Here is an 18645-nt window from a genome sequence, read left to right as displayed (position 1 = left end):
TTAGGTTCAGGGGTACCTGTGCACGTTTGTTATATGGGTAAATTGTGTTCACAGGGATTTGGTGTACAGATTATTTCATCTTGCAAGTAATAAGCCTAGTATCTGATATGTAGTTTTTTGATCCTGAGCCTCCTACTAACCTCCACCCTCAACTAGGCCCCTGTGTCTGTTGTTCCCTTCCTTGTGTCCATGTGTACTCAATGTCTAGCTCCCACTTATAAGTAAGAACATGTTGTATTTGTTTTTCTGTTCCTGTATTAGCTTGCTTAGGGTTACGGCCTCCAGTTCCATCCATGTTGCCGCAAAGAACAAGAGCTTTTTTTTTATTGCTGTGTAGTATTCCATAGTGTATATGTACCACATTTTCCTTATCCGGTCTATCATCTGTGGGCATCTTGATTGATTTCAGGACTTTGCAATTATGAGAAGTGCTGTGGTTAATTAACATAAGCATGCATGTGTTTTTATGGTAGAAAAATTATACTTCTTTGGTTATATAACCAGTAATGGGATTGCTGGGGTAAATGGTAGTTCTGTTTTAAGTTCTTTGAGAAGTTGCCAAATTGCTTTCCACAATGGCTGAACTAGTTTACATTTTCATCAGCAATGCATAAGCATTCCCTTTTCTCTGCAATCTCACCAGCATCTGTCATTTTTTTGACTTTTTAATGATAGCCATTCTGACAGGTGTGAGATGGGATCTCACTGTGGTTTTGATTTGCATTTCTCTAATGATTGGTGATGTTGAGAATGTCTTTATGCTTGTTGGCCATGTGTAGGTCTTCTTTTAAAAAGTATCTTTTCATGTTCTTTGTACAATTTTTATGAGATTCTTTGGTTTTTGCTAGTTATTTTGTTCAAATTCCTTATAGATATTAGATCTTTGTCAGCTTCACAGTTTGCAATTTTTCTTTTCCTATTCTGTAGGTTATCTGTGACTCTGTTGACAGTTTCTTTGGCTGTCCAGAAACTCTTTAGTTTACTTAGGTCCCATTTGTCAATTTTTTATTATTGTTGCAATTGCTTTTGGCATCTTTGTCATGAAATCTTTGCCAGGGCCTATGTCCAGAATAGTATTTCCTAAGTTATCTTCCAGGGTGTTTATAGTTTTTGGTTTTAGATTTTAGTCTAATTAACCCATATTGGGTTGATTTTTGTATATGGTGTAAGGAAAATTTCCAGCTTTAATCTTCTGTATTTGGCTAGCCGGTTATCCCAGGACCAATTATTCAACAGGGAGTTCTTTCCCCGTTGTTTGTTTTTGTCCACTTTTTGAAGATCAAATGGTCACAGGTGTGTGGCTTTATATATGGGCTCTCTATTCTGTTCCACTAGTCTGTGTGTCTGTTTCTGTACCAGTACCATGTTGTTTGGCTTACTATAGTCTTGTAGTATATTTTGAGGTTGGGTAATGTGATGCTTCCAGCTTTTCTTTTTTTGCTTAAGATTGCCTTGGCTTTTTGAGCATTTTGTTGTTCCATATGAATTTTCAGATATTTTTCTAATTCTGTGAAGAATGTCATTGATGATTTGATAGGAATAACATTGAATCTGTAAGTTGCGTTGGGCAGTATGACCATTTTAACAATATTGATTCTTCATATCCGTGGGCATGAAATGTTTTTTCCATTTGTTTGTGTCATCTCTGGTTTCTTTGAGCAATGTTTTGTGATTCTCATTGTACAGATCTTTCATCTCCCTATTTAACTGTATTCCTAGGGATTTTATTATTTTTGTGGCTATTGTGAATGGGGTGTATTCTTGATTTGGCTCTCCGCTTAGATGTTTTTGGTGTTTAGAAATGCTGCTGATTTTTGTACAGTGGTTTTTGTATGCTAACACTTTGCTGAAGTTGTTTAGCAGATCTAGGAGATTTTGAGCAGAAACTATGAGGTTTCCTAGGTACAGAGTCATAGTGTATGAAAACAGAGATATTTTGACCTCCTGTCTTCCTATTTGGATAATTCTTATTTCTTTCTCTTGCCTAATTGTTCTGGCTAGGACTTTCAGTACTTTGCTGAATAGGAGCGGTGAGAGTGGGCATCCTTTTCTTGTTCCGTTTCTCAACAGGAATGCTTTCAGTTTTTGCCCACTCAGTATGATGTTGGCTGTGAGTTTTTCATAGATGGCTCTTGTTATTTTGAGATGTTTCTTCAATGTCCAGTTTGTTGGGGGTTTTTAACATGAAGGGATGTTGAATTTTAGTGAAAGCCTTTTCTGCATCTATTGAGATGGCCATGTGAATTTTGGTTTAAGTTCTGTTTATGTGTTGAATCACATTTATTAATTTGCATATATAAACCAGTCTTGCATCCCAGGGATAAAGCCCACTTGATTGTGGTAGGTTAGCTTTTTCATGTGCTGCTGGATTTGGTTTACTAGTATTTTATTGAGGGTTTCTTTTCTATGTTCATTAAGGATATTGGCCTTGACATGCACCACTGTGTTGATTAATTTTGTGTCAACTTGACTAGATTCAGTGATACCTGGTTAATTAGTAAAGCAGTACTTCTGGCTATGTCTGTAAGAGTGTCTCCAGAAGAGACTGGCATTTGAATCAGTGGACTGAATAAAAAAGATGTCCTCTCACTCAGTGTGGGTGGCCATCGTGAAACTGGCTGAGGACTCAAATAGAACAAAAGGACAGAGGAAAGACAAATTCACATTCTCTCTCTGTCTTCTGGAATTGACACTCTTCTTCCCCCGCCCTCGGACATTAGAACTCCAGGTTCTCTGGCCTTTGGACTCCGGAACTCGCACGAGCAGCCCCAGTTTCTCAGACTTTCAACTCAGACTGAAAGTAACCCCATCAGCGTCCCTGACTCTGAGGCCTTTGAACTTGGACTGAGTCATGCTTCTGGCTTCCCTGGTTCTCCAGCTTGCAGACAGCCTATGATGGAACTCCTCAGCCTCCATAATAACATGAGCCAATTCCCCTAATAAATGCTTTCTCATAGATCTATTTCTCTCTATATATATCCTATTGGTTCTCTCTCTCTAGATAATTCTAATACAACCAGCAGAGATAAATAATATGCTAAATAATTAATTTTGTTGGGTCTCCACAACTGGGGACTTGTTGCTTTTGAATAAAGGAGTATATTATGTTTGGAAGTCACATTTACTATTCCCAGGAAGAACGATCTTGTTAGAATATAGTAAAACACTCCAAAAATAATTTATGCCCTCTTGGTACCAAAAGGCTGTATTAAGGACCAATTTTTAAAAATATATATGGTAGACAATAATAGGCCCCTAATGGGCCCAAAGAAAAATCAAACATGAAACAAACTAACAATGATATAAGTGGAAAGTAAAGATATTAGGAACCCCCTTTGAGTGATGACATTGTTCATTTTCCAACCTAAAGGTACAAAGGACAAAGATCGCTTTGATCTTTTCTTTCTGACTTGGAGAGTTTTTCTCTCCATTCAGGTTGCTTTCCCATTTAACTTCAGGCTTGGCTTCATGAGGAACAAAGGAAGAAACAGAAAACTGCTCCTTCTCCCCAGTCTCCATGTCTGGTGTATTTTACGTGCACCACTTTGACAGGACTTGATAACAAACCAAAGGAAAAATATCTTAATGAGAAACCTTGTGAATTTTAACAATTTTCAATGTAGGACCAGCCTATTATTGTTAGTCCTACATTACAGCATTTTAAAATGTGATTTAGAATATTATTATTTTATATTTGCAATGTTTATAGATTTCTGATATGTACAAAACTATGTGACATGATTGGTGTTAGTTTTATTTCTGCTACCACAAAGAGAAGTTATTGCCGTCAGTTTTGTATCGCAACTCTGTAATTTCAAATATAATAGGCTGGCCATTTGCAAACCATGTTTTATGGAGCCTACTGAAGGTTTACTGTTTGAGGTTCATGACAAGTTTTACAAATTTTGAATGAAGATATTTCTAAAGGGAGGATTTAAAATACTTCTGGTATACTAATATTTAATCTATTTTTTCTCTTCTCTACAAATTACATTTTCATTTATTTTTACCAAGTAGCTGAACATGAAAGATTAAGCATAATATTCAACCTGAAGTAGACAAAATAATGCCTGCCCTCTCGCCACAAAAGACATCCACATCCTAATCCATGGAACCTGACAATATGTTACCTTACATGTCAGAAAGGATATGGCTAATGTAATTAAATTGAAGACTTAAAAAGGGAGGATTATCCTCGATTATCAGTATAATGATTTTAAGTCTTTAAAAGGAAGGAACCTTTCCCAGCTGTGGTAAGAGGAAGATGTGGCTATGGAAGAGTGGTTGGAGAGATACAGTAATGTTGCTGGCTTTGCAGAAAGAGGAAGTAGGACACGAGCCAAAGAATGTGGGGAGCTTCTATAAATTTGCAATGGAAAGGAAATGGATTCTCCTCCAGGATTTCCAGAAAGAAAGACAGTCCTGTGCACAACTTGAACTTAGCTTAGTGAGACCTATGTTGAACTTCTGACCTGGAAAACTATAAAAAAATAAACTTGTAGTGCTTAAGCCAGTAAGTTTGGGGTAATTTGTTATAGCAGCAATGAAAACTAAATACATCACTATCAATAGAAAGTTTATCGCATTTATTTAATAATTGCTCAATTTGTATCTCTAATATTACCACATATTAAAATATTTTAATACTAATATTTTAATCTCCTTTCAACACTAATTTTCTATATAAGGATAAAAGAGATTCTACATATAAAGGACCCAGTTTGGTTCAGAAATAATTCAGGTAAAAACACAGGGTATTCAGGAGAAAGTATTTCCTTGGTTGATAAGTGCTGTGGCTGAAATATTGCTGATCATATTGATAGACATGAATCCCTGCATAATGCAACAGTAAATACTAGATGTAAAGGGAATTTTCAGTGCCTGGTAAGTAGGCACCGAGAATAATGACTTGAAACATGCATGCAATTGCCACTTTAGTACAACCTGCTACATGGCATAGGATAAGATAGTCAAGTTTTTAAAAAAAAGTAAATATAAAAATAAACCATCCATGTTTTAACCCAAATGACACTTCAATAGGAAAGCCTTTCCCAATCCCTCCAACTAGATTAGGAATCCCTGTTACATATTTCTAAATCATTTGGTACCTATTAAGCATATTTATCAAAACTTCTAATCATATGATTACATTTATCTTCTGTGATAGAATGTAAGTCCCATGGAGGCAGAGATAGCATTTGCCTCACTTACAGTTGTATCCCCAGCATCTATTGTAGAATGGCATATAGAATACACTCATTAAAAGACTTTTGTCTAATAGATTGACTGAGTCAAAAGACAGGGTTTGTAGTGCTGGCTCTATCAAAACATACATACATGAACTTTGGAAATACAATTGATTTTCTAAGCCAGTTTTCTGGTCAAGAAAATTACAGGGATTTGAAATGTTGAACATATTAATTCTTACTTATATTTTATGTATAAATATGATATGTTGATCATGTAATTATATGATTATAATTTTAATATATAACTATGGCACTTACTTCATAAAACCAATAGTATAAAGGTAAACATATTGAGAACTCAGAAATTTTAGGGCCTGACTTTTATAATTTTTTTCTAAAGGCAAAGGTAATGCAGTTTGTTACAAAAATATTAACTGAATATAAAATGTGAAAATATTTCTCATTCTCCATCTTTACTTTTTAGAGATAAATATTATTAATTATAGTTTCTGTTACAGCCTTCGTGAACAATCTCTTTAGATGACATTCTCAGAGAAAAAGACTATAAGAAAATTCAAAAGACAATTTTTTCCTAGCAATTTGGAACTTTTTAAAAAGCTATAGATCATCTAGCTTAAAGATTTATGATTTCTTGTGTTTTGTGGTAAATATTTTATGGTAAATTATACATTTTTTGGTAAGCTCTCTGTCACCAAATTTCTTTCTTCATAAATGTGCATAGACTATAATATTAAACATTTAAATAACTATCTTTAATTTTTCGAGATTACTGCAAGTATGATATATGCAAAGTATATTCAATCAGTGGATGAGAGCAATGTAAAGTAAATGTGGCCCTGGATGACTACCTTGATGCATCAAAAATGATGGCAGCTGAAAGCTGTCAGCTAAATTTGCTTTCTGCAGAAGGTTTTTTTGAGGGGAATTCTGAGCATGGAACGTTTGTGGTTGCTTCATCCTAGGAGAATCCTTTTCAGAAATATATTGACTGGCAACATTCTGGATTGAGAATATAAACATATTTACTAACATTAACATGTAAGTTGTAAACAGTTCCTTTAAAATTCTATTTTAAGTATTTCAGTAATTTAAAACCATAATAAAGTCATGACACAAAAGTTGCAAAGAACATTTAAACATTGCCAACAATCTCCAATTTCATCTCAGCCAGAGAGCACTTTTTTCTCTCTGCCCAGATACCAGTTCTTCTTTAGAGACTATTCTAAGTTCTATCTTTCCTCGAGTCTTCATCTAGCTACTCCATTTACCTTGAAAACACACTTTCCCAACCCTTCCACACTGACGTGACCCCCCAGTGTGTATCACTCTCTCCTCCTTTGAGTTAGCTTTCATTCTACAAAAAGTTACTACAAATGAAAAACAAAGTCAAATTCTAATACAATTCCAACATAAATATGAATGCAATAATGGAAAATGCTTTGCTGAAACCAATTACGTAAGCACTTTGCAAGGGAATATTGTCACTGCAGTTTCCTTTCATCACTATTTTATAGTGAGTCCTATGCTGCTTTGATTCCTCCCACCCCTGACTTTGCTCTACTTGATTTTTTGTGAAACTTTCATTTGCAGTGTTGGGTTGTTGCTTAATCCCTCATGTATACCACTCACCTCAGGTCTTTACTTTAGAGCCTGTGGTTATTAAAGAGTACTGATAAATTCCAATTTGATTAAAAATGAAATTGTTAATACAAACACTGACATCTGTTATAAGGTCACTAGCTGAATGATCTAGAATATGTTTACATATTTTAGTATTATCATTAATATTAAATAGATACAATGATTATAAATATATAAATAAAAATCTATAGCTATCTAAACATAATAATACCATTACCTTACCTACTTCCCTCATTTTTGCCTCTGTTATCTCAACAGCAGTAGCCCCATCATCTCTTTGATTTTAGAATGTGTTGCCTGCATAGTGTAGGCAACACGTGCATGGTATCTTTTTTTCCAAAATATTACCAAAACCTGTACATTTAAATGTTTCTAATTCCTGAAAGTCATAAAATCCTAAACTTTATCCTGATTCCGTAACTTGTTTGGATTGCATCATTATTATTTGAAAAGTTTAGAGATTATACCCATTTAATGATAAAATAACGATCTTTAAAATTATCTATTTCTGCAATCTTGTTCTGCCACTGAGACAGGTACAATGATAAGCCTTTGAAGAGTCACAAAGTTAACCTTTGGAAAAGGAGAGGCCAATGTTCCTGTCTCCTATGACTCTTTTATTATACACGTGAGCCACAATGTGCAGTGAAATAATTCAAGGGAAGTAACAAACTTTTTGTATGATTTCAGATTTTTTTTGAAACAAGTTTTCACTCTGTTGTCCGTTTGGAGCGCAGTGGTATCATCACTGCTCACTGCAGCCTCAGTCTCCTGGGCTCAAGCAATCCTCCTGCCACAGCTTCCCAAAGTGCTGGGGTTATAGGCATGAGCTGCTACGCCCAGATAACTTCAGATTTTAAAATTTTTATAAAGACCCTTTGTGTTCAAAAATGTGATGCCATTTGAGTTAATCTATTCACATTTTCTTAGTGCTTCCATTGTGATGAGAACTGCTGAGACCATACATGCCATTTAGATTCAAAACTCATTTTTAAATATTGTACTTTATACTGGGTTTTAAGATCATAATTACCATACCCAAAAGGACTGGCATGTATAAGATACATTTTTTTCTCGATTTTTATCATACTTCTGTTTGGTAGACATGAGAGGAAAATCATATGATTAAGTTACTTCAAATCTGGAATATAAATATATAGATGATTGCAAAAATAAATTTAAAAGGAGGATACTTAAGAATGTTTGTTTGCCCTGCCAAACTCCAGATATGTACTTGTATGTAAAATATAACACCTTCAGGTTATTGCTTAGCTGATAACATTGACAGGCTGTTTTTTAATATCGTAAAAAAAACCAGATATCTGAAAGAGTTGAACAGCAAATAATTTATGCAAAATTGTATTTTATTCACTCTTAACATATTAATCTAGTTTCTAGAAAACTTCATGTAACTGATAAAATCTTACTGTACAGATTATATTTGTTATGCAATATGAATCCAGAATATCCATTTTTCCCCTCCTGTCTCTGTTTTTTTTCTGTAACAAGGTCAACTGCAGAAGAACAGTAAGCTGCTAGTGTGCCTGCCAAGTTTTAATTGAAATGTTGTGATACATTTCACTGCCAGGTCAGATGTTATTTTCTGGTTAAGGAGGGTCAAGTTGGGCTCTTAAAGAACCACTTTTGATTTTTATAGTGTCCAGTGATTTGTTCCTGGAAGTTGATTTACCACAGAGTTGACCTCTGTCCTCTCAGTTGACCTTTGCCAGCATTGTCAAGTCTCCAGTTCACCTATGGCCACTGGTAGAAAAAGGTATTTTATTAAACGAGCCTTCCCATTTTATTAGTGTGAAAATAGGCCTTTCCTAATCGATAGGACAGGAAGCATTCACTTTATTGCTTTAGACTAGAGACTAAAGGTCATTTAACACAAATAGAATGAAGCACATAACAAAAACAGCAGTAAATATTTGATAAGTCAGCATAAATAACTTGGTTAGTGTAAAAAATGCCTGCCCTCTTCAATATATGTATTAAGCTAATAAAAATATTTAAAATTGTTGAAATTTAGAACAACTATATTTTAGATGATAATCTTTAAAAACAGTTTATGTTAAATCACAATTTTGGTTTGATTCTTGAATACATCGATCCCGAGTTCCTATTTAGGATTTAAATGACATCAATACTTATAAAGAAACTAGCTTCTATTCTACAATTTCCAAGTGCTTTATTATTATAAATACTATAAAACTTCCTTAAGGAGACAGCGTATTTTGGAGAACATGAGTATACCGTATGGTGAGAGAAACAAAGACGAAAATGGCAATAGCTTTGCATTCACTGATGAAAATATTGTGGAGGTGATGTTAGGAAGCAAGGAATATGCCTTCATAATCTATGTCTTGGTGAAGTATTGCTCAAGGTTGGTGTGCTGGCTGTAATCACTCAGAGTCATCTACATCCATTTTACAGACTGGCTTTGCAAGACCTACAAGGTTCCATTGTTCTATTCCAAACATACATCTTAAGCATCTTTCCTAAGTAACATTTTCTTAGTAACATCTTATTACCATCTTAGCAACATTTTCAACTTTTCATTAACACTTGAAAAATCACTTACATTATCTGAATAACACCTTTACTTTTACCATTTTGAGACAAGTTATTTAGGTCCTCTGTATAACATATAAATGTATATAAATGCTAATATAATGACCACTTTAATATAAATTTACAGTGTATTATCAGTATTGTTTGGCACATGATTTATTGTAATATCATGTGTGCATACAAACTGTAGCAAAAAGTTTCTACAGTAAAGGTTTTAATCAGCAAGACAACAAAAAAGGATGATAGAAAGTACATAGAAAAGCCCCTTTTTGAACAGTGGATGGAAGTTCCTGCTAAGAAATGTAGACATTTTAAACAACTTACTTAAAGCTTATGATTGTTCTTAAGCAAGTGATGATGGCAACTTCAGAATACATACCTTTTAGAATTTGAATTTGAATGATTACTTCTGAATTTAGAATTACATGAGCTAAGGGACACAAAAATATAAAGAACAATCTGTGTGTTGTTATTTTTATGATTTCTTGGTGGATTTTATTCAGGATGCTTACTTACCAAGCTAAATGTAATGGTTCTTTCATTCCCTAGAACTGCAGTGTGTGCACTTCAATGCTCTTGTTATTTATGTAAATTATTGGCAGTCATAAAAAGATCAGAAAAGTTTACTATTCGACAGTACAGTAGTGAATAGAGTGCTGTGTCAGACTAATTCTTTTATCATGAAAGGTAAGCAAGAAATTGGACTGTATAACAAAGGAGCAGAATTTTGCAGTCACTGGCATATGGTTCTTCAGAAATAATCAGTCTCTGAGGCTTCAAATATGCAAATTCAGTTTGATTAACTTCCATGAATTCCAAAATTAAAAAAATAATTACGCTGGTCTACATGAGAGGACACATAAGTAACAATAATAAATTTTTCATTTTTTACCCACTAAGCATGACGTCATTACAAGCCTGAAGCATGTGGTGGGGAGCCTGTGGCAGTGAACAGGATGACCTTGGGCTTTATTCCCTTCTGAGAGTGGGCTGGGCTGGAGGCCTAGGGAAGTTGGAGTTGGGAGCTGATTTCACAAGAGCTCTTACGGACATAAGGAGTTACAGATGACAAAGTGTGCCAGAGAATTAAGGAGGTATCCTTTTCTCCAAGTCTGCTAGAAACCCACTACCAGAACAGGATGCTTGAATGGGCTTGAATGACAGACACTTGAGATCCTATAACAGCAGTGGCAACAGAGAAGCCTTTTCAAGTTACTTTGCCAAGACTTTCTATAAAATAGGGTGAGCCAAAGTAGGAGGGAAAGTACATGGAGAGTGTCATGTGGTAATAGTCGTGGGCATACTGGTGACCTTGCCTTGTAAGTAAATGTGAAGGTAAACTGCAAAGCCTCTCAGAAAAGCACATGGAGGATTGACAGCATGCCACGTGGTGGCATCCATGCACAGGTGGGGATTACTACTAATAATATTTACTATCACAAGTAGGTAAGGTCTCAAATGGAGCTCAAAAATTCCTAAATAGCTGGTAATAAAAGCACATTATAGTACAGATTTCTTATGTTCCAAGCATCAATTTAAGGGCTAGTGAGTGACTCAGTTTTCCTAACAATCCTATAAAGTAGTAATAAAATTTGTTCCCAGTATAAGATGAGGATACTAAATCAGAGATATGATAAGTAACTAGGTAAATCGTGAAACTGTGATTCAAATTTAGGTAGTTCATGTTCTAAAGAGGTTAGACCTGTACATCTCACTTTTTAGGTGAAGAATATGAGTTAAGAAATTTAAGTCATCTTTCAAGGCACACAGAAATAGCAACCCACAAAGCATGGACTTGAATGTAGGTCATTCTGAAATCTAAATTCACTACTTTTAACCATCCCATTATCCTGTAAAGCGTGTGAGGAATGCCTGAAGCACTGAAGATTCTGGGCCTCAGAGCTTTTGAGTGTCCCTGCCTTAGCTGATAGGGTATCTACTGGTGGAGAGTATGACTTGCTTACCTTCCCATACTTACCAAATCAGCTATGATTCAGCCCACTCTGTGTTTCTTAGTTGTCTTAAATAGCCGGTTGCCTCAAACATGAGTAATTTATTCCAATTGGCTACCAAAACCACTATTTACTGAAAGCCTAGTATGCATTGGCCACTTTGTTAAATGAACATATACATTACATCTGTGACTCCTCACACCAACGCTGAGAGAAACGTATGATTAACTTTATTTTACATATGAAGAAATTGATTCTATAAGTCTAATTCACCTAAGGCCATGTCCCAGGTGACAAGAAGCTAACCAGATCTATCTGATGATGCCATTAATGCTATGTCGCTCTCCCAAAGACACCCAAATCCACTTGATTAACTCCATGTCCTGCAATTGTACGGACATAGGATTCTATGACACAATCTCATCTGAGCTTGACATAATCGTGTCTGCCACTCCACTCCATTTAACTATTTTTTTGGTTGATTTTCATGCATAATCAATGAAAATCAGAATAAAAAAGATAAAAACAAAATGAAAATACATATATACATATATACATATCATATATGAAATATAAATATCAATATATAAATAACATTCTTATTAAAATTTCTTTTGTGCTATTATATTTCAAGGTAGGTCACAAATAAATAACATTCTTATTAAAATATTTCTTTTGTGCTATTATATTTCAAGGTAGGTCACAAAAGCCAGTGATTATTTTGAGAAATAGATCTCATATTTTATTTAATTCATATTTATTTAATAAGGGACCTAAACAATGTACTTCCATATTTTTCACCTGCTTTCATGTACTTTGTCCTCTGGCTTATCAATTAATAAATTACCATTTGAGAGCATGTCTTTTTCTTTTCTATTTGATGTTTAGCAGATGCCACCTGTTTCCAGAGGACAGGTTGTTTGTTGTTAGTAGAGCACAATAGTGAGTACAGAGCGTATAAACACAGTTGTTGGAGGATAATTACTTGAGCTCTTTATGGAGGTGGATCATCTCACAGCACAATGCTCAACAGGACAAAGTAAGGCCAACTGTCTTTTACAGCATCAGCTGCCACACTGAGTTTGGTGTTTTGCCACGACACCAAGTCCTTTCTGTTTATCAGGTAATTAACAGTAATGATGTCTTGCTGCTTGGCTTTGTTTCAGAACCAAGGCTCCTTCTTTGCAGATTTGGGTGGACTCTTAGGCTCGGGCCCATGGCCTGAATGTCACAAGCACCAGCAGGCAATTCTAGGTTTAATTACTTCCCTGTTTTGTTCTTTACATTGGGCAATAAACATCCAGTCTGAAGGCAATTTGTAGGAGAGAGGGGAGAGGAAAGGGAGGGGGTGCCTCCTCTCAGAGCAATGCATCCATCAAATAAACTAACTTAAAAACTGTTTTGACCTTGAGTTCTTAAACATTATTGTAATTCCCCATCTTATAAGGAAAAGCATTTTAAAGAAAGTTATTGAAATAAAACACAACCCTACAGATAGGCAGTCTGTTTATGAAATATGAGGGAATTCAATTACCCATGAATGGATGAATGGCTTTTTTTTTCCCCTCTCTTTGTCTGGTCATCATTGTTACTGTGGATTTCCTTAACAAAAGATATCAAAATAAACAGAAATGTCTCCGATGAACTGTGAGCCTGCAGTTAAGTGGCATATGTATGGGAGAGTGCCTCTCTTGGATGTATTTAGTACAAGTATTATTTTTTTAATGGTACATTATTGAATTTTTAGCAAAATCACACTAAAAAAAGAAATTACTACATAAGAATGAGCAAAGCTCTAGAAAAATACAACACGTAGATATTAATTTTTTCTTACACAAAGCAAGAACACATTTCATTAGAAGTAATATAAAATTTGAGATAATTTTGGTTAAATGCTGTTGATTATAGATAAATGTATATGGAAATTATATACATTTATTTTAGTACTTATAATTTTTGAATCTCATTGAGTACTGATTTATAGCTTTTGTGTTATGGAAACTGTATTTTTAAATAAACTTGAATATGCAGTATTTGTAAGCAATTTTCAGTGCTTGTTAGTGATACTTGGCACATTTTAAATGCCAAAATCCTAAAATTGTTGATGTAATTGTATTAATTATATAATATTCTGACCCATATTATTTTTGCTAGATAGCTCTTTTGGATAAAATGATTGAATATTTAAAATGAAGTTTGCCTATTCTGTATTTACAAAGCATTTAATTATTCTACAACGTATTCCACATTTTGGTCTCTTTTCTGCTTAATAAAATGTCTGAGTTACAAATACCAGATTAAAAGGTCCAATACATAGTTCAAATAGCAATAGTAATTTGAAGTATGTATTGGACCTTTATGATAATAATTTTCATTACATTTGAAGAATTTAAGCAAACCATATGGAAGGTTTCATATGGAAACGATGGGCATGGAAAGTAAGGAAAAGAAAAGAACGGGTATAAAAAGGTGATTTTTATGTTTTCTAAAGAAATTTTGCATTAAATGTATTCAGTCTTGTGAAATTCCTCCAGCATAGTTTTTTGGAAGTGTTCCCACTTTTTACAAATGTTCCTCAGATTTTTATGGATAGGATGTTCCACAGAGATGATGCATGGCCTTCTCTCCAATATAAAAGCAAAGAAACTACTGCTTTCCTTGGCATTCAAGTAGTCTTTTCCATTTGTAAGTACATTTTGAAAAAATACATTTTACATGCTCTAGTAATTTTATTCTACTTTTATATGTGGATTGAAAAACAAATATTTAAAAAACTTTAACGGCACTCAATTTTTTAAATACAAAATATCAGAAATATCAGATTTTCACTGATTCTGTAATTTACCAGGTTATAGTAAGACCACTGGGCACATTTATATTTAAAAAGGGTTTAAATTATTTTTCCACTAAATTTGCTTATTGCTGGGTTAGCATGTTTAAAATTGATTTTACTGAAAGAAGAAATGAATAGATTGATTTTTTAAGTGGCATAGTATGAGGAAGTATATAGTAGTAGTGATTTTGAGCGTTCCCATAAAGGTGACAGGATGTTGATAATCTACCAGAATTTGTCTACAGAACTCTTAAAATATAATGGTTCTCTTCCTCTTTTAATGTGAAAATTTTTCTAACCTCAAAGTTTGTAAAAGAACCAGCAAGCCCTTCGCACCATTTTTTCATGTTTCTCATGCATGTAACAAAGGGCCCAGACTAAACTGGCACTTAATAAATTATAGCTATTTTATTATTATTAATCTCACAATGATTGTTATTATGTAATATTAGTTTCTTTGGGGAAAAAGAAGCATTATAATTATCATTGAAACTATATTTTCAACTGGATAAAATTGTTTTACATCTAAGAAGAATAGTTGTGACTCTTACCTCTTAGAAATAGCATCAACATCATTGTGGGTCTGGATGAAGGTTGGAAAGAGAAAAACGTAACTGTCCTTTTCCTAGGACCTATCAACTATTATGTCAATTGACATGATTCGAGCAGAGTTTATTTTTTTCACTCTAAAGCACAAAACAATACTAGGAATGGTAAAGGATGTGATAATTTTTAAACTAAGAACCTATAATACACTCTAAATGCAACAAACAGGTCCCTAAACTCACTTCTACCTTAAGCCACTTTTTCTGAGCAACAAAATGTCTTGGCAATCAAATAATTCATTGAAACAGTAACAGCAGTCTAGTCAGATGATGTTTCTTTGTTTAACCCAATTTTGCAGGATGAAACTGTTTAGACATGGACTTAGTGACTTCATTTGAACCTTTGTAGGTACATGCTTTGTTGTATTGGATGGTAAGAGGAGATTCATATGCACCAAAGCCCATATTAACACTCTTATTTCAATATTTTTTAACTGGAATTTAATTTTAAACTTGAATAGAAATCTGAGAAAATTAACATGTGGTCAAGATTTTAGGTGAACATAAAATTACCTAACTTGATGAAGACAGTGTACAAATTCTTCATAATCAGCAAATATTATGCAGAAAATTTGAGCACTGTTTTGGGTATCTTTTGTCTTGTTCTTGCATTTCAACACCAAATTCCTTTAACATTTTTTTCACAAATCATGGAAGGAAAAGGAAATAATAATAATGATGGCAGTGATCCATTTTGACCAACTTATTATTTTCACCTTATTCATCTGGGAGCTACCGTGCAGTCTTAACCATCCCATAAATACTGATCTAGCCAAAGGAAACAGACTGTATTTTCCCTCGACTCTCTGCATTGATATATTGAAATAGCAGGGAAGAAAAAAAAAAGGCCCATAATGCTTCATTAGTTAATTGTGCAGAGTACAGCTCTTTAGGGGTAAACAAGTGAAGGACATTTGCTGAATGGCCCGTCCTCGTCATGCATATTATGGCCTAATGATGCTAGTAATGGTAGGAGGCTCCTGGAGAGTCATCTGTCAAATTAGCACATTGAATTATTTATTGCCTCAGAGTAAAATTGTTGAAAGGTAGCAGCTGAGACATGGTTTTTATAAATCTAAAATTCAGAAAAAAATACTAAAAAACTCATACAGCTGCATTGAGGGTATATTCGTTTTTAAACACTTGCATTTATGAACACAATAGTCTTTACTGAGTAAACAGACTGAGTTTGTTTCTACCTTTAAATATGATTTTCTGTGTGTTTGTGTGTGTGTGTGCATGAAGTCCTGAGTATTTTATGTTAGTAGTGATATTGTAATAACCTAAAATTCAGGTTAATTGTTAAGTCTTCATAACTCATTTCATCTGTATCACCAATGATAACCGTAAGACAAAATGCCAATTTTTACTAGGCTCTGTGCCCAGAAACTAACATGGAGAGTATTGTTCTTGACTTCCATGTCTCAATTGTTCATGTTTTTGTTCTACCACAGTGTTGTCTAAGACAGAAAATCTGCCCTCCTGGGACTTAGGGAAAAAGGCAAACCTATGCTAAACTCTTAAAAAAAAAAAAAAAAAAAACAGTAAATATAAGAAACATAAACTCAGAGGACTCTAAACATTAGAAAGCCTAATACAGTCAAGGTCTTTCAAAACATATTAATTATTTGTTCAGTATTTACTTAGTGGATACGGGCAGAAAGTGTTTTTTCTATTCATAAATATTATGTACAGAAATAAATTCACTTACTAATTTCTTCCACTGGCCAATGAAGTGTCACTGTTCTGAAAGAAATTTAAAAAGAAAAAAAACAGTTAACCAATTCTATGTGGTCCCTATTACCTCTTTATTTCTTTTCTTTTTTTTTTTTTTTAATTCCTGCTCTAAACAGATAACTAACTTGGGAAGACTTAACATTTTGATTATAAAATAGATCACTAATTTCAAATAAGCAGAGTTACACTATGTATTATTTGGCCTCAAAGTAGCAATGTAATGAATTTCTTAATAACATTAAATTTAAATCACTATGAGTAATTGAGAATATATAGGTGTGTGTGTATGTATCCGTTTGGTCAGAAACAACTCCAGTTAATTCTAGTAATGTTCTGAGTGGTGAAGAAACTGGCATCTGGCAACTCCTGGGTGGCTGGCCTGCTACTGGGAAATGATCATAGAGAAAATAGCATCAAATCAGGGTCTTGAAATATGAATGGGCTTTCGATACACAGGGAGAAAGACATAACCAGTTATCTTGGAGAAAAAACAGGCTGGAACAGGATATTGGGAAGACATAAAGAAAATTAATCTAAAAACCAAGTTGTGTAAGATCATGGAAGGTCTTGACATGTTAAGAATTTAAGGAAAAAAATTCAAACAGATACAGAGAAATGGATTCAGCAGAACAATCTTTAGAAAAAGTTTAAATAATGTTGGATAAATTCTAAAATAATATATACATTCTAGTTTTCATCATTATCACTACCATAAATATGGTAGGTGGTTTTCCACATGGGAAAGGTGAAGGGAGAGAAAGAGGAAAAGAAGAAGTACTAAATTAAGTGGCCACTGTCCTGGGAGAATGGTGATGCTAATTATCAAGTAAAAGAATCAGGGAGAGAGGGTCAAATTTAATAATGAAGATAACAAAATTTCATTACTGACATTTGGAGTCGAAGATTTTGATGAGGTATTTAAACCGAAACGTCCAGAAAGTTGTTGAAAAGTGAAAGTGTAGCTCGAGAGGTGAGTTAAAAATTTACAGCTGATAAATGGAAATTTCTTTCACGTGGATAGAAAGTCATGCGAATAGCTAAATTGTTTATTTGGTGTGGTTTGGCCAATGCAAATGTTGTCTGCCTGCATATTTTACTTTCTTTTGATAATATGGGCATCATGTTGAACAATTACTGTTGTTATTACCCCACCAATTTTCTCATCAAGATCTGATTTTTCTTATCGCTATTGCTATTTTAATTCTTTTCATCTCAGCTCTTCTTTCCGAAGTTCTTTTGTATTGACCTTTCTTTTCATCTTTATTAATTTTGTATTTTTCTTTTAAACTCTTTATTGAAATGAGAAATGTTTACTCTATGTTTCAAGAGCTTCAGTGTGTCATAGATTCTGTCTAACTTAATAGAAGTAAAAACTTTGGGGAAATTGTTATTCCCAGCTTGTAGCAGTTGAAGCAGACCTGCTGATGACCCTGGTCTGTGCAATTCCAAAGTTTTGATTCTGCTCTTTTTTTCATTCTATGTCACATTGCCTCCTCCATAGACACTATCTCAGCTTTTCACCTTCATTTCTAATAGCTATCCTTAATCCCTCACTCCTATCCCATTTTCTCTTATCAGGCACCTCTCTTATTATGGACCTACTCCTCCAGTTGGCACTCTTCCTCATGCTTGCTGTTCTGTGTCTTTAAATCCTCTCCTCATCTTTCCTTATGCTCATCTGCTCAAACCATTAAGTTTTATCAACCCAATAACGTTTATAACAATTTTACCTTTAAAATTGATGATGGAGTTGTAAGTGGTCTCAAATCCACCATTCGTTCAATACTCAAAAGATGGCATTGAAATCCCTTGCTATGTTACAAAAGTCCGCACCGTGACAACGGAATGGAAAAGTATAATTTTGGCTCTATGCCATTTGCCTAGACGAACCACCAACACTTTTGCTGCTTATATGAATACATTTTAAATTGTAGTATTATTTTTCTTGTTCACAAACTTGTAATATGTGGTCAAAAATATATTTCAAAGGTGAACACTTTTTAGACAGTAGAACTGCTCCAAGCGTTCAAATGTTTTAAATATCATGCTACTTTTTTTTTCTTTTAGAATGGTTATCTATTACGTAATAGCTA

At 34.0% G+C, this 18645-nt stretch overlaps 1 long non-coding RNA gene across 1 annotated transcript in view; it reads right to left on the bottom strand.

Annotated features, from left to right (window-relative positions):
• Nucleotides 1–18329, bottom strand: part of LOC115835894 — a 34732-nt gene extending 16403 nt beyond the window's left edge. The window contains exons 1-3 of the long non-coding RNA XR_004030856.1: nt 18283–18329; nt 16527–16561; nt 14762–14793 (exon numbers count right to left, since the gene is read on the bottom strand). This is a non-coding gene — a long non-coding RNA (uncharacterized LOC115835894). The remainder of the gene's footprint in view (nt 1–14761; nt 14794–16526; nt 16562–18282) is intronic.
• Between the last annotated feature and the right edge of the window lie 316 nt (nt 18330–18645).

This window comes from Nomascus leucogenys, chromosome 7b (assembly GCF_006542625.1).
Source record: "Nomascus leucogenys isolate Asia chromosome 7b, Asia_NLE_v1, whole genome shotgun sequence".
NCBI classification, from domain to species: domain Eukaryota; kingdom Metazoa; phylum Chordata; class Mammalia; order Primates; family Hylobatidae; genus Nomascus; species Nomascus leucogenys.
The sequence above is the reverse complement of the archived record's forward strand: the minus strand, read 5'-3'. Positions and strand labels throughout refer to the sequence as shown.